We start from the raw sequence: 19,318 nt of genomic DNA, 5'->3' as shown, positions 1-19,318 counted from the left end.
AGAAACTACATTCAATTTCTTATAGATTATTTTCTTACAACTTTTTGATATAAAGTCCATAACCACTTCAAAATTATGTGTCAAGTTGACATAAACCTAATTTGCTGATTTTTCACTGCCACTTAAGGCCATAATTTGGTACACCATGATCTTGCACATACCCTTTAAGTAGTGGTAAATACACCCACATGAAATATTTAAGTTACAAACTTGTTCTATTTGGAAATTATCACGAGTCTCTAAAGATAAAAAATTTGGCCACTAATCATACCTATATTGTCAACTATATGTAAATATTAAATCAACAAAAACATCATAAGATCTCTATTAGGCTACTACTAGCTAGCTATGTGCACAAAAGTGGTACATAAAAAGGGAAGTCAAATTTTATATGGATTCAAACAAAAGGTCGATTAATTTAAGGTAGAGAGTCTCAATCATAAAGATTGTACTCATAAGCTTAGTCAGTATCATTTAAGACATAATGAAGAAACTAAATATGCTCTATAAATAATATAACTACTAGCTCTACCACACTAGCACATTCCCGTACTCATGGCCTAAGGCTCTTTAACTTCTACTAGTCCATCCACCCTCCTACTCTACTCCTAGTACTACTACTCTACTCATATTCGTATACAGAGAGACATTTTCACCTATTTAGATGATAATCATTAAAGCTATCAATATCAAATTAAATATAGAAAAAGCTAACCACCATGGGACTACTGACTTTGTATCTATGAAGTCTTTCTAACATCCACACATGTTTAATACAATTTTTATTAAATAATTCCCTACTTTCATGAGGCATGATGTAAATTTTGTGCAAAATTCTATTATGAATTAGACTTAGATTGTACCTTCTTTATGCTTGTTGCAGATAATCTTCAATATACAGTCTTGAATGAATGAAGGGATATAAATATGGAAAAGCTTTTGCTTCTATAATTCATCTTTGGATAGTATTGATTAAGGAGCAAACTTGCAGTTTCTTGTGTGTCCTTAAACTTCAACCACACCCTTATTAAATATAAAGATCAAGGGGCACATCCTTACAAAGGACATGTCCCTTCCAAAATCTTATTTAAATCATCTCTTAAAGTTGGCCTCTTTTCATGCAATAATTAGTTTTGTACCTAAACTAACCAAGGTGATTAACTAGTCCTTAAACTACTACTTCAAGATAGATGTTGATATCCATAAGAGGATAAGATAATGACTTTAGACCAATTTAATGCAAGATTAGATTAGTATGATCTATAATTAGATCATCATGATTGAAAGTTATAGAATTAAGACTCCCTCTTAACTTGATAATCATACTGAGAGATATCATATCTAGCAACACCAATCAAGATGAACAGGTAACGATTGAAACTCTATGTCTATCTAAATCTTCTTAGCATGTGGTATCATTGAACACATGATACAGGGTATGTGCAAGATCATAGTGTACCAAACTATGGCCTTAAGTGGTAGTGAAAAAATAGCAAATCAAGGTTATGTCAACTTGACAGATAATTTTAAAGTGGTTATGGAATTTATATCAAAAAGTTGTAAGAAAATAATTTGTAGAAAATTGAATTTATTTTCTAAACTACTAGGCCTTATCAGGAGAAAAAAATAATTAATTGCTCAAAAGTTTGGATTTTAATGCAGTACTATGAAAATTTCAGGGCGAAAATAAAAAGTAGGTGTATGTCTGACCACCTTAATCAAAATAAAATGATAATATTTTTTAAATATAATTATAGATATGAAAAGTAGACTCATGCCTGGATGTGACGCATATTTTTTGGTATTTTTATTCCAAATAAATAATTAAATATGAATTTTCTACCAAAACTTTTTCGAAAAAAAAATCTTGTGTCCAACCACCTTAACTAATAGAAAATTTAACCAAATTCAATTTAATTTTTTTTTCTTATACTAGGTGAAGCATAGAATGTGACACAACTCTTAGATTTTAAAAATGTTATACTGTTTGAAAGTTATAGCTATTTTTTCAATTAGTATGTCAATCAACACTTTACAATAATTTTCATTGATAATTAACTAATAAATACTTATCGAACTCAGAATTTGATAGAAATTATATCGATGGAAGCTCGAGAGTGATATTAAAAAACCTTTTTTGTTTTATTCAATTTCGATCAAAATAACATTGTCAGATGGCTACCCGAAGTTTGAGTATCACTAAAACCCTCCTCAAACACGTCTTTTGAGTTGATCGGGTAGGCTTGGTAAATACCAAGCCTAATCGAATATCCGATATGGCTTGGTGACCCACCAAGCCATGTTTGGAGCAAAATTTGAAATCTTCATACATTTTAGAGCGAAAACGAGTTTGTGAGTTATACATTATAACTTATCAATTATTTGAGTTATATTACATGTATATATATATATATAAAATAACGTAACGTAAAGATATAACATATAATTTATTAATATATAATAATATATTATGTTATTCTTATTATAATTTATAAATATAATATATATATTAGTATTATAATCTATTAATATAATAATATATTATCTTATTAGTATTATAATCTATAAATATAATATATATAAATTAATACATATATATTAATATATATATATAACATAGATTAATATATAATATATATATATTATATATTAATATATAATAATATATTATATTATTAGTATTATAATCTATAAATATAATATATTTGAGTCTCTTAAGTTTAGATATTTTGAAGTTATGTTGAAATTGAAAAGTTGTAGTATGAGGATAGTAACAAAGTGAAGTGCTAGTTATCAAAGATTATGAATCTATGAATGACTTGGTGGTTGGGAATAGAATCCATGGTTGAGGAGTGGAATCCTTAACTGTGTTGAGATTAGATTTGAAGCCAAGAGTTAGTTTCAAGGTTGAAGGTGGAGTTTAAAATCAGATTTGGGGTTATCTAAACCTTGTGTAGGAGATTAACAAGTGTGTTTATGTCATGATAGCACTTCAAATTATACATTGCATCCAAATTTGATAATAAAGGTTGTTAAAATGTTATTAAAAAATTATTGCATTTGAATTGAATATAACAAACATAATCAAAATTAATGATATTCCATAAACATGAACAATACACATGATCCACGATAAATTGAACAATACTAGATACTAAATTAATATGTATATCATTGTGCACATAAATGAAAAAAATATATATCAAAATAAATGTATCCATAGAAAACATTTTACACAAATATATATCAAAGATCATGTATCCATAGAAAAAGTACTCAAATATATATCAAAATAGATAGATCCATATACAAAATGTGGCTAATCATGCCATCAGAATGTGTATAATATCAATGTTTCTGTATACAATGTGGCATATGCCATCTCAAAATGTCTCATGTTGCATCCTACGACAACTATAGTATCCTAGGGTGTTGGTGGATGATCAAAATGCAGCCTCTTCGCTGCACTAGGTGGATCGGATGCCTCCTACATAAACAAAAAAAGAAAATCCAAAGTTAGACTACTAAATTTATATGATTCTACGTATCTAACATTGAATTAATCAAATGCATAATGATCTTTTTTGTAATGGAGATCAATACTATCAAAATTTCATAATAAATACCTCTCTTATTGACCTCCTGCACCGGTCAGGAGTCCTCTCGTATGGCCTCGACAATGCTGGTACCTCTCTGATTTTGGGCTGTATATGTTCAAATACCTTTGTCAGATGAATCTACAATTTAAATTATAACATTATAATTCATAGCATGCTAAATTTATAACATATTTAATCATGAATTCAAACTAAAACTTACTATTGTAGGCTCCTCCTTAGGAGTGAGTGGCCGCGTCATCAAATCTACATAACTCTCCCATCGGACCTCATGTGCACTAGGAGTCTCCTATGAGATATAAAATATTAGTTGTTAATATCATGGAAATCAGTTTTGAATTTATTTATGAAGATAAGGATAATAAAAAATAAATGATACTTATACATACAATGGGGCTCTCAGTGCGAATGGAAATCCCTAATGGTCTACGATGCAGAATCTGTATAGGCTCATCACCAGTAGCGACGCACTATATACAATAAAGAATGTAATTAAATGAGATTACCACAAACATTTTACAAGAATGCATCGATATTTAATCAAATAGAAAGTACCTAATTACCTTTCCTTTGTCAATGCGTGCTAGCTCAGCCCTCGCACTTTGTCCCCTCGGGACAGGTGCTACTTGCAAGATAAAAGAAAGATTAGCAACCATATATGCTACAATATCGAATAGGAAAAAAAGTGTGAACAAAAAATAATGTACCATAGATGTCTCAAGGCCAAAGGAAATGGCCGAGAGCATGGCATCATCAATCTATCTGAGTTCCTCCTTGATCATCAACTAAACGTGAATGAAGATCGCATACGTATAAAAGTCAATATGGTTTAAAAATTAAAATTACTCTATTATAAAAATAACTTTAAATCACATATGTCATAAAAAAAATATATATACATGTACCGACACCAAAGGAGTCCATACCTCTGCATTCCCCTCCTCTCTCGCATCAAGGTCTGTAGCCTCTACGTGTACGTTTGGTGTATCCTCGTCTAATACAAAATGATACTTAGGAAGATCACCTATGGGACCTAGGAAAATATTCTTGCACGTAATGCAAGTGTGAGGCACATAAATGTGTGATGAGCTAGTCGATGATGAACTGGCACCAGCATCATCAACACGAGGAGGGAGGACTGACCTAGCCTGAGATATCATTAGGCTACTCAGCCAAGAATGGCTTTGATGGTCAGAGAGCTAGCCTCTATCATAATATTTGGATGCTACACTCGAGGAGGAGGGGAGATATCAGTGGGGGGGGGGGGGGCAGAAGTGCTAGCTTTCTTCCACTGGGAAGAGGGTCTATCCTGAAGAGCTCCTAGTTTTAAGCCCATGTTGGGCTTCATGCTCCAATAGTTCACTTTAACTTTCAACACAAATTCAACATATAATTTTCTAAGGAAATAAAATGGTATGTCTAAATTGCCATGTGGAGGGATATCAAAGACCATCCACCAATGATCCCAAAAATTTTCACGTATGGCACCATTTGTGCACCATTTAATCGATAGTTTGGATTTTTTTGGGTCAACTGGTAAACCCGTTTTTGGGTTCACAAAAAGGTTGGCCAAATCATCTTTGCTTATGTTGAGGGCTGTAACCTCATCATAATCCAAACCATCATCAAACATCTCGTGCATTTGATCACGCCAATGAAGAGTGGCATTTTGTTGGTTTGTAAGGGTTTCAATGTTATCCACTATGGTGTTTAACACGGATAACATAGGAGCCAATGTGGGTACATTATTATATGTTCTATTCAAACCTCTCAACTTGATGAGATTTTCATTTATCAAATCCACGATTCGAGGAGGGTTTTGATGGGGCAGAGGATTGTTTGGTGGGGGGTTACGAGGAATATTATTCCCTACCTCAGTGTTATCATTCTGATCAACCATTCCTATTGAATTGAAAAATGTAATATATATTTAAAAAAAAACCTTAATTTTAACTTTTTTTTTCAAGAAAACCCTAGATTCAACTAAAACAAACAAAATCATGCTAAAATCTATTGAATTTAGATTAAAAATGAGTTAAAAAAAAAACAAAAAATACCTTAATATTTGATATCTGATCGTCTGCTAATACTGGCCCCCAAAATGTGAGAAATAAGGGCTTACGGGTCTGGTCTTTTTTTATGTAATGTCACAGATATCGGATATCCAATCCGTCGCATATCTTATATTTTATATATAAGATATTACATTATATTATATTTTATATTATATTATATTATATTATATTATATTTATATTATATTACATTAATATATATTATAATATAAAATATTATATTATATTATTATAATATAATATAATATTATTATAATATAATACATTATAATATAATATTATTATAGTATAATATTATACGATTATAATATAATAATAATAATATTATTATATTATATTATAATAATAATTATTATAATAATATTATATTATATAATATTAAATAATATATTATACTATTATAATATAATATTTTTATATTATTATAATATAATAATAATAATGTTATATGATTATCGGATATTCGATATCAAATTGGATATCCGATATCAGATCGGATATCCGATAAGGATCGGCCTTTCCGTCCAGGTTTGATACCTGGATAGGTGGAAAAAAGTCAGAGCGGATTTTGAAGCGCTTTTAGACGTGTTCAAACTCTATTTTTTTCACATCGCCACTTTTTGGCACACCATGATCCTGCACATACCCTACAATGTCATATTACTAAACCTGTGATATGACATATCACTGATACTAGTGATAAAAATAATGCAAAGAACACAATATACGAGATCTGGAGAATAATTAAATTCTTCATTTATCCATGTTGTGATTCATAGGCAATATGATTTCTATATCACAACATGATCTTGTGTTAAGATCTGCCAGAACATAGGATAAACTTTGGAGAGTAATAAAATTCTTCCTTTGTCCAAATTGTGACTCATAGGTTTAACAATGTCTACATCACAATATGACCTTGAACTCATCTACATTTGATGGTAGATCTCTATTATTTAGCACATTATCTAAGATATTGTCATCTCTCATAATTTCTTTCATACAATTATTCATTATCTCAGAGATCGTCACCTCTAAAATAATGAATACAATTGGTAGAGCACATGACAGTCAATAGCTTGACAATAAAATTATTTTATTAATAATTTAAAGAATACAAATGAATTGCAATTCAACCATACCAAGTCTTTTATTGAAGTGATCTATCTTCACTCGAGAGAGAGGTGTGGTGAAAATATCTATTATCTGATCTGCAATGCATATGTATTCTAATTTTATAGTATTCCTGTCTACCATATCTCTTATATAATGGTAAAGAATTTTGATATGTTTAGAACTATCATGAAAAATTGGATTCATAAAAAGCTTGATTTAACTTTGGTTATCACAATGAATAATAATAGGATTCATGGCTTGATCAAATAATCCCACAAGTAACTTTCTAAGACAAACTGCTTCTTGAGAGGCCAATGTTGTTGCAATGTATTAAGCTTCCGTAGAACTTTGTGTTATTGAAGACTGCTTTCTACATATCCATGATATCATTGTTGAGCCTAAACTAAAACAACATCATGAAGTTCTTTTCCTATCAATAACACTTCTAGCCCAATCTAAGTCTATGTATCCATGTAGGTATAATGCAACTTTCTCATACTTGAGCCCAAGGTTAAGAGTGCCTTGTAAGTATCTCATGATGTATTTGACTGCAACTAGGTGACTCTCTTTTCGCTCACACATAAACTGATTTAATTCATTAACAACATAGAAAATGTTAGGTCTTGTATTTACCATGTACATAAGAGACCCAATCATCTATCTATAAAGAGTAGAATCTATGGAAGGTGATTCTACTACTGCTTCCTTAGGTTTATGTAAATCAGTCTCTATGGGAGAAGACACAAGTTTTCAGTTCCACATTCTAAATCTCTTCAAGATGTCTAATGTATATTTTACTTGATTGAGTATGATGCTATCATAATTCTTCCATACTTCCAGTCCTAGGAAGTAATGAAGGAGTCTTAATTTTTTTATCTCAAACTCTTTGATTAGATCTTTCTTGCATTGATCTATGAGATGATCATCACCTGTTATTAGTAAATCATTAGCATACAGTATCAAAATTACCATATCATCTTAAATTCTTTTTATAATATAGATTTGGATCAGCTTCATTCTTGGAGAATCTAAAGCTGGTGAGATACTAATCAATTCTTTCATACCATGCCTTAGGAGCCTGTTTAAGACCATAGAGAGCTTTCTTGAGCCTATAAACAAAATTTTTAAGGTTATGAGATTAAAATCCTTCAGGCTGCTCCAAATATACCTATTTTATGATCTTCATATTTATAAATATTGTTTTTACATTCATCTGATGTACTTTCCATCACTTCGATGTTGCAATAGCTAGGACAGTTCTTATAGAGGTGTATCTAGCAATAGGGGAAAATGTTTCTTCATAATCAATCCCTTCTTTCTAAGAGAATCCTCTGTCTATGAATCTGGCTTTATATTTTTCAATGTTATTGTCAGCAACATGCTTGATTTTAAATATCCACTCGGAAGAAACAATAGATTTTCCTTCAGGTCTTGGAGCAATTTCCCAAACATCATTCTTCATAATGGATTAGTATTCTTTTGTCATGGCATCCTTCCAAGCTGTATGTTTAATAGAATCTGAAACATTGTTTGGTTCTAATTTAGATAAATCATTCATTTTTGCTACATAACTTCAAAATATTTTGTGTCTTTTACTTTCTTTGAATGTTCCAGATGGTGCAGCGAAGTCTTGTGCTTCCTCTACTATCTTATTGACCAAAAGTGGTCTTTTCTTAGAATTTTTGGTTTTTTCAAGATTGAAGTTTTGAATTTCATCTTCAATTTCTTCATTGCTCTCCCTCTGAGACTTAGATTCAATATTTCCTACTAGGTAAGGGAGAGGGTTCTTCAAAAGTTAGAGATCTTTTGAATGCTAAATCTTCTTCTAAAATTACATCCCTACTGAGTTCAATACTTTTCTAACCAAGTATGAAAATCTTATATGTTTTAGATTTTTCACTATACCCAACAAAAATACCTTTCATCCCAAAGAGTTATAACTTAGTTTTCTTTTCTTTTAGAATATGTATATATATATATTGGACACCCAAAAATCCTAAGATGACTTATATTAGGTTTAACCTTAATAAAGACTTCTTTAGGAGTTTTATCTCTAAGGTAGGAGTGAGGACTTCTATTTTGCATATAAACAACAATATAAGAGGCTTTTGTCCAAAGATAATATACTAGATTTTGATCAAATATCATAGCTCTTGCAGCTTCTATAATTGTCTTATTCTTCCTTTTTTCTACCCCATTTTGGGCTATAAGGACCAATATACTATTAGAGTAATAATATATTGCCTTATTAATTAAATCATTTTGATTTAATTAATAAGTCACTTATTATCTGTATTTTACTTGAGCTAAAATTTAGGCATATAATAATTAATTATTTCATTAGTTATTATCATGCAACCTAGGTTTTACCTGTTAGGGTTTTGATCTCCTTTTATAAGGATTGATCTCTTTATAATTTATTTTTAGTCACTTTTGATAAAAGGAATCTCTTTTTTTCTCATCAAGAATGTCTCATTTATGGATTTAGGATTTTCAACCTCCATATGAGCTTTTTTCTTTTCTCTTCTTTGATAGGTGTTTGCATGCAGGTGATTCTTGGGGAGCTGTGGGGTTGAGCTTTCATCAACTTCAACATGGTACCAAAGCTCTAGATCTTCATGCCCCTATTGTTTATGAGAATTTTGTCTGGGATTTTAGATTTGTGCTTTTTGTTTAGAGGATTTTATTTTTTAGTGTTTTTTTGAATTGAATCTAGGGGGTCACCATTTTTTGGTGTACCTTGAGCCAAAAAAAACATTATCATTGAGCTCAGAGTGCCCGAAAACCACTATTTTCATATAAAATTTGTCCAATTTGGACACAATTGGAATTTGAGGCTAAAACTTTTGCTCCCAGATTAGATACGTTTTCTGGGGCAATGATTTTCTAATTTTTGGCACATTTCTCGAGATGGTGATTTTGTGATTTTTGGCACAAAAATGGAGATTTTTAGTATAAAAATTGAGATTTTGGAGCATGCAAATCGAGATTTTTTGAAAATCAGGTTTTTTTACACATTTGTCAAGGCATCAAATTTTTTATTTTTTGCACAAAACTGAGAAATTTTTGCATGAAAATTGAGATTTTGGGGCAAATAAATAGAGATAGTTTTGATATGGAATTAACATGCTTCACGAGGCAATTCTTGGTACTGTTTGACACACTTTTTGAGACATTTTGGCATAGATCTCGAGGTAGTAAATTTGAATTTTTTTGCTTTTACAACAATTTTTTGATCTACATGTGGTTTTTTGGCCATAACTTGCTCATCTGGACTCTATATTTTTATCCAAAAAAAGTGTCAGAAAGTTGTTTATGAGTCCATCATGATTGTACAATTTATTTAGATTTTTGATGTTGTTTGGCTTCTTGTTTTAGCCATCAAAGTCAAAAGTTATATTTTTCACTCTAAGAGACATATTTTGAGACATTCTATTTTCCAGATTATTCTCCAAGCACATCCCGTTCAATTTTTTTCTTTTTTGCATTCTAATGGATATCTTTGTTCTTTTAGGTTTGGGGATTGATTTTTTTGTTTTAGATAAATTTTCATGGGTTATATACTATCTATTATATTAGCCTTATGTCTCTTTTGATCTTTGTTGACATCCTTTAGTAGTGTTTTTGTGAATGCACTGAGATAAAGTACTACTTTATTGCATTTCAGGATCTTGGACATCTTTGTGTTTTGTTGTACTTGCACTATATTATAAAGTGCCTTGGTGGGTTTTATTTTTGTGCATATTTTTCATCTTCCTCTTTCAAGTGAGTGTTCCTTCCATGACATTAGCCTCATGTTGTGTTGATGACATGACACAGTATAGGTGTTTGTACTTCCTTTGCACTCTTGATGTTCTCAGTTCTTCTTTTTGCATGAGATAATGCATTCATTTTTTGTGTTCATGTCTTACTTCTTAGCATTAGAGGGGGATTATGTTGGTTCTATTTCTTTCTTTGGTGATTGTAGTGGCTAGATACCTATGCATTTCGGTGAGATGGATCATTTACCATATAGACATTATTTCATTTGTATTTTTGGAGGCCATGAAGAGAAGAAGAACTAGCCAACTTTAGTTTCAAGGTGAAATTTCCAATTCCCTTGACAAAATGTGTTGAATTATCACCAATGGTGACTTCGTCATTAACTTTTTCTGATATATAGTCTAGTGCTTCTTTGTATCTTGTAATATGTCAAGATGATCCACTATAAATCACCCATGCCTTATTTGAGACTTCATTCGATAGTGCTAAATACAATACACAATTCTTAGGATCATGGTTATCTTCTTACCTAGTTGTAATGCCACACTAAGCATAACCGAAAGATTAGAAACCAAAGAACAAATACTATAAACACAATAATTTTTTATTTATTAATTCAACTAATTACAAGTGCAAGAACAAAGATTAAACCATTTTCAATATGAAAATCTCGCAATGAAAGATGATATCATCCAAATATGCTTCCATAATGATGCTAATACAAATTGAGTTTAGTACAATAATGAAGTACAACATCATTCTTAATCACTAATGTCCAACATATGGACTCTACTAGATACAAATTCTACTATAAGAAGTAACTTCAATAATCATCCTTTAGCTACATGTTAATCAACTCGAAGCACTTGGAAAACACACAGATATGCAACACAATACGAAGAAGGGGGCTCAGTACACACTGAGTTGAAAAACATAATCCACCTGCATACATATTAGATTAAACATATACACAATCATAATGCAAAAATCTGATTCACTTAGCAAAGTGCAGTTCCATAATTAATATGCAAGAAGTAAATATTTACTTACAATGCAAAATTAAACTCGCACTAAGAATAACCCATAAATGAAACATATATATACTGAGGTGTCATCATTATGGTACTAAGATTCTGCATCCGTGTATGGTATGCTCATAGTCGACACATAACAATATTCTCTATTATACTTGTCAATGACAGAGTAGAGATATGCCTTGCTCTTCGTACTTAACCATATAGGTTTAAGTCATAGGTAAGGCCAATTATCTTTCATATGTAATTAACCCACCCAATTTATTTTAAATTTATCATTGAATTAATTAACTGAATAGGATAAACCAAATTCAGCCATCCCGATATATGTTCATCACAACTATTCTTAAAATACACATCAAACAAATTTACCAAGAATGTACATGCAACAGATATTAAATCAATATACAACATGATACTACATCCTTTAATCCATTCATAAAACATCTTATTCTGCCAATTTCAAAGGTAAATATAAATAATTATAGTGACAAAACCCATAACATCAAGATCACACAAATACAATTGAACCGTTGTCACAGCTCAACGATACTTACTCAATCTTAATAATATACATTCAATTTTCTGTTGAATTAACCATCTACACATAACTTCAAAATGACCAAGATAAAAAACCAAAAGGGACATGATATTCTTGCTTTTAACAAATATCATATTCTATTTCAATACTTGAGATATCCTCCACTTCAATTATGAACTGAAAAATATCTTTATACTAAAAGAATGTTGTTTCAACACATCTTATCCTAAAATGATCCTTAAATGCTATTAAAACACTTCATAATAAAAATTAAACATAATAGGAACTAAATACAGACATTTCTTTAACGAATGACCATTAACAAAGTTGTTAATATTCAAGTGTCTACTATAGTTATATTACTGTATAAAAAAAGCCACCATTCAATTATAATCACAATAGCAAATGAAATATAATATTTGAAATCTATGTAAAATACGATTCATAAAATTTATAATAACCTTCATCATGCCTATAATCAAAAGTACTAAGGAAGTAATATATCAATACTATAGAGTGTATACTAACTATTCACGAAATGACCACATTGGTATAGATATAACAGAAACTGTCAATGCCTTTGTTTATCAAATGATGTCAAATTCAATTGTGAATAATATCTCAAAACAATACGTAGTTATGACTCAATCTCCCTCATATTATAATAAACAAATTAAGCTATCTCTACGTTTCCTCTGATAATCTCAAATTTTATAAAATAAAATTTACAAAATGCTGCCCTTGATAACCCAATTCACAAAAAACATCTTGTTCATCCAAAAACTAACACACATCAAACTATAATTCCTAATTCCTTACAAGAAACAATTTCCATAAAAAAAATAACAATTTATGCTGTCGCACGATATTCCCACTTGTTCCAAACTATCTCATAACTATCTGATAGAATGATATAACTGAAACAAAAATCAACTAAGTATCCCTAATGTCACACATTAACCATAACTATTAATAATAAACTTGACCCACATTGTATTCCAACCGTAATCGGCAATCGACAACGTAAGAATAAACTCAATCATACTAGACTGATAAACACCATAACATCATTGTCTAAGTTTTATACTAACTGTTTGACCAAATGTCGCCTATAGTTTAAAATAGATATTTGAAGGCTTTTCTATGTTTTAAGGTTCTTTCAACTCGCATAACATATAATCTTTTAATACTGGTGTTTTAAATACTTTCACTGCGGGTTGACTGTACATTGATCCTGTATGTAAATGGATATATTCATAAAACAAAAAATCGGATAATACACCTCTAATCCAACAAAAACATTCTAACCTATAATAACACCTTGACCTTATGTAGACGATTTTTACATAAAAACTAAACCCTCAGTCCATATAAGTTTATAAAGTTGCAAGCACACAACTCTTACAAGGTTCGACTCTATAAAGTCACATTTCTTTGCTTATAGCCGGCATTTAAAATTTGCATTACATATAAACCAAACTCTGCTATTTTACATATAACCAAACTCTGTCTAAAACGTATTTCACAATGAAACTGTACCCTTTCTCATATGCTGGTTATGTAACAAAACTTATTTCATACAAGAAATTGAAACACACCAAACTTAACACCACAGATATACAAAAATTGCACATAGAAAACTAAATATAAGTCTCATCTTATTCTAAATACACACAATAGTGCAAGAAAATACAGAGTACCCTCCATCCAAACATGGATGCTGCATACAAAACTCGGCATTCCTTATACCCAATCCTGCATACACCCATATTTGGGTCTCAGTACAAAATAACAACAACATTTCCTATTTCCCTTCAACAAATAACACCCAAAATAGTAAGGAATTGGGTAGAAAAATGCCCCCTACCTGAATACTGAAGATGGAAATACTTTTGAAATTTAGCTCGATGCCAAAGCTCAAAAAGCCAAGTCAAAAACACACTTCCTAGTAGAGAACACCGACCAACTAGCATGCCATTGATAAATAAATATAGTAGAAAAATAAATAGTAATCCTTTTCAAGAGCAATACAAAAAACTCAACATCATAAAATAGAGTTTCTTCTCAACCATATTTCCTATTCATCAGCAACACCTTACAGGTGTTTTACTTCACAAGGTAAAACGGCCCAATTCTCAGCCAAAACCCAACAGCACTGAACCAAAAGGAAATGGCCAACTGGGTGATAAATGTCAAAATAATGCCTACCTAATAAGCATTAAAGGAAACTAAAACCATACACAGAGTCGTGCGTATGACTATCCACTACCACCACCATGTTTTTGGCAAGAACAATTCAAATACATTTCCTAAAGTTTTGCATTCGAAAACCCTTTAGGGTTTTTGAGAAATGTAATCTCATTTCAAAATAACATATGCATTAAACCATTGCCTCATGTGCTATATCAGCCACGGGTTTTAAACCCCTCTTTTTAACAATTGATTTTAGAGAATGAACTTAAGTACAAAAGATCTATTCAAAACACATCATGAAACATGCTATTTCCATTAGTTGTTTTAACCCTTAATAACTCAAAAGAATATATATATATATATATATATATATATATATATATATATATATATATATATATATATATATAAGGTACTCACACTAATAAGGATTACTCTAACCCTGCTTATTATCATTAGTCACAAATCAATAAACCTAGGATTATAACCCCATAATCAATTCAATGAATGAATTCCCTATGGCCCAAAGTGTATAAATTAATACATAAGAAATCATTAACACTCATGCATCAATAAAACACAAAACTGTAACATAACATCATAACTAAATATATATACATTTCCTCAAGTTTGTTAAATCAAATCAAACTGTTTATGAACAATATATCTAAGAAAATGAATCACCTCGCAATGTATGCAAATTAGATTCACCAAAACAATCTGAAGTTAAACTTTCTAACATTATTACTAACAGTGATATTATAAATGTTTACACAACAATTTTGTTAAAACAAAGAAATCAAACATAGTAATTTGAGACAGTAATATGTTGTGAAATAAACATATGTCCCAAGGACATTAACACCAAGTTCATAACATCAGAAAGAAACCTATAACTTCAAAGTCCTGATAAGTGGAAAAATAGTAGTAGTGGTCAGGCATGACACTAGTAATGTTTGGTTCACTTGCTGTTTAGAATTCTTAGGGTAATTAGATCTGTAGTGTCCCAAATTTTTTCATTTGAAGCATTTTATTTTTGATAGATCTTTCTTAGGTTTTTCATTCTTTTGATTACCCTTTTTCTTCTTTAAGTGCTTCTTCTTGCATTTATATAGGAATTTGTATTAAGAACATGAAGCTCTTCATCTTTAGTTTTCAATTTTTCTCCTTTCTTAAGTTTTATGGATTCTTTGTGAAGAAAATCTTCTATTGAAGTTAGGAATATTATCTCTTACACTTACTCCTTGTGTGAATATTTCTCATGAATCTAGTAATCCATCTATAGCCATCAGTGTTAGTTATGTGTCATTAATGATGGTTCCTATACTTACAATTTGATCTCTTAGACCAACAACCCTTAGGAAATAAGAATTCATCGATTCTCCCTTCTTTATTTGTATATGATTTAGTTATCTTTTTAGTATGAGAACTCTAGTGCATTGTTACCTCATATGCATTTAGTAATGCATTCATCATATCAAATATTATTTGATGTTTCGTTAGCATGGGTCCTAGATATCATTTTTCACTCCATCTAATACAATTTTTATAACTTCCCTATTTCCTTTACTCCATATTGATTTATGAGGTTCAATAGTAGGTTGTTTGGATGTTGAATCAACAAATTGTTTTACATCAATTTCTTCAAGAATCATCATGATTTTGAATTTCCAAGCATCAAAGTGTTCTTTCCCATCAAACTTGTCCTTAGGTGAGATTGTGTATGCCATTGAAGATATGAGAATGATGCTAATATATATCAAGTCTAATTATTTACTTTGTAGAGCCTAGGCTTGACTACCAAAGCTCTAATACCATGTAAAGTTTTTACAAAATTTGGTTATGAATCAGACTTAGATTGTACCTTCTTTATGCTTGCTATAGATAATCTTTAATATACAGTCTTGAATGAATGGAGAGAGAGAGAGAGAGAGAGAGAGAGAGAGAGAGAGAGAGTAGGTGATGGGAGGTGAGCTCTCCATGGTTGTTCTTCATGTTTTACAAATTTTTAGGATAGGTTCTCATGATGGAGAAACCTAGTTACCTTGAGGCACTAATGGTGTTCTTGGTATCATGTTATTAGATATTTCTCCATTGTAATACCAATTGCTATATTATATATTCATGTTGAAAATGAATATGAAAGGAACAAATTAAAGGTTGTAATTTCAATATTGAATATATAAATTAAGTTATTGTATGAAACAAGAAATTTATGTGATCAAGTGTTATTAAATTCTAAATCATATCTTGCTTCCAATTATATTTCTTTGCAAAAAGTTCGAGTTTTAAACTCTCTACCTTTCTCCATGAAATCTTCATTTTAATTCACTGTATTTGAAAGTTATTATTATAGAATATGGATATATGATTTATTTAATTGATAGATGCAATAATTCATCCTTAAAATCATGTGATAAAATCAATTTTTGATTTAGATATGATCATCTTACTTGCATCTTAAAATCCTAGCTTGTATAAAGTTTAATAAATCAATGATTTTTACCTTATGTTATATTGTATGTAAAACACCTAAAAGTTGCTTCTAATTTGGATATAATTTTAATGTCAATATTATAATTGTAATATACTCAATGAAATACTTAAAGTAATAAATTCCTAGGAAAGAAACATCTTGCTAAAAAAAATGGAACAAATAAAGAAACAAATAATCCCATTTATTTGAGAGCCAAAATGCTCCTTGGAAAATGTATGGGGAGATTTTGATTCCTCTTTTGGTAACATAGAATATTATCTATGAGATTCCCTATAAAAATACTTATAGACACTTTTTGAATATTAGATATATTCGATAATTTATTTAAAAAAATAAAAAATAAAAAAATAATTTAAAAACCAACTACCTTATCCTACACTTACCTTTTTCTCTCAAACACCACCTACAAACCTTTACATAACTTTCTCCTTCTCCCATGTGTTTAGCGATGTTGATATTACCCCAACTTGACCCATCCCATCCTCTTACAAGAGAAGTATGCATACATGGATTGGGGGGAATAGAAGTCAACATAGGCAATAAATTTTAAAGGGTTTGTTTAATTTTATAACTTTAAAATTGCACCTTAAATTTGAATGCTTCCACTTCCTTTTTTACTTTACTTTTGTCACTTGGGAATCCTCATGTACCTACAAGCTGATGTCATCCTCCACCTCACCTCTTCTCTCCCCATGTTGGACACAACTTTTGGTGAAAGGTTGGCAAGGAATTTGAGATATTAATGACAAACATATCTATGTTTCAACTTACCTTTACAACCACCCCCACTCCACCCCAAACCACCAACCCCCCCTCCCTTATACAAACATCCCATCTTGAAGAGATCCATGTGGACCTTTTGAGTTAGACCTAGGGAAACAAAAATGTAGGCCTTGGGTCAACATGCCTACACTTGGGAAATCACCCCATGAGTTTGGGGAATGGGGATTGGCCAGGGGCAAGGGAGTGGGTTAATAAATCTAGTTAGCATTAAGTTAGTTAATATTATTATAGATTAGTAGTTAAGTAAGGTTAGTTAGTATTAATAAAGTTAGGATTGGATGTGATGTTTAGGATTTAATTAATATATATTTAGTGTTAAATTAGTAGGCTAGTAAAAAGGTTATTAAAGGTAAGGCTATAAAGGGCTATTTGCAGGTGTTAGATTTATTATTTTTCTTATATTAGGTAAGTCATTTTATCAAGGAAGGTATACTATGTTAATTAGGATTAAAAAATTAGTACATTATTTTATTTAATATTTTATAATGTTTAAGTGTGGGTTCTCTATCTTGAATTGCTAAGAACATAGGAATCAAGAGAAAATGAAGAGATCTTAGGTAGGAGACCTGATAGTAAAAGAGGAAGGTGTTCTAGAGATGAAATGAATGTAAAAGGTAATTAAATAATGAATAATAATTATTTAAATACTTAAATTAAAGAAGGAATCTAAACAAGATCATATATTAAAGTTCTAGATCATTTCCTAAGAGGTGCAGAATTAAATCATCTAAGGAAATTGTCCGACATAATGAAATCAACATATAGAGTCATATCATACCTAATGTGTCTTATGTAATTATTTTAGCATATTAATTCAATTTTAATGAATTATGAGACCCTAACACTTTCTTGAATATGATGTCACACTTTAACTAGAGTTTTATCAAACCATATTGTGTAACCCAATTTAGGTGTACCTACAGCAATAGAACCTAAGGTTATGTCATGGTGCAGTAGGGTTGAGTTGTTTACTCTACATCATTATGAAATGAAATAGAAACTCAATTCAATCCCATTAAAAAATTATGTAACACATTCAAGTTAGTATGTGTTAAACATGGTGTTATTTAACTTTAAAAAAAATGTTCGTGTGTTTTTTGCCTTGATATTTTGGGCATGAAATATTCATCTTCTCTTTCCAACTATCATAGCTAACTCCATCAAACTTTAAACTTTCTTTTTTTAATTTCACCATAGATCTTCTGAAGTTGTTAAGATTTTCCTTCAAGGACCCAATGCTTTGATATTGATTATTAGAAAGTGAAGTCCACCAATAATTGAGAGAGGGGATGAATCAATTAAACAATAAAAATAGCTCTCAACATTCTTATTAATTATGAAACATATAAAAAATATATGCAACAATCATAGAAAGATAACCATAAATAATAATACTAGATTTGTTAACTAGGTAATCCCTGGTAGGGATAGTACCTACAAAATGATGTACTAATATAAATGTTATCTGTGAAATGATGGATCTTGTTTGGAGTCAATGAAATATATTCAATACATAGAAGTCCCTCTTAGGAGACTTTGAATCCATGTTAGGAGATTCCAACCTTATTAGGATTTGTGCCAACCTTGTTAGGAGTTGAAAGAAAGATAGAATGACCCACTATCCTAACGGCTTTAGTATTATTCTCACTAAATAATTAAAATGTATAATAACCACTTTAAAAAAACAACTATTTTTATAGA

Source organism: Cupressus sempervirens, chromosome 9 (genome assembly GCF_028749045.1).
Source record: "Cupressus sempervirens isolate cs-2001-9-10 chromosome 9, ASM2874904v1, whole genome shotgun sequence".
NCBI lineage: Eukaryota > Viridiplantae > Streptophyta > Pinopsida > Cupressales > Cupressaceae > Cupressus > Cupressus sempervirens.
Note: the sequence above shows the minus strand (reverse complement) of the source record.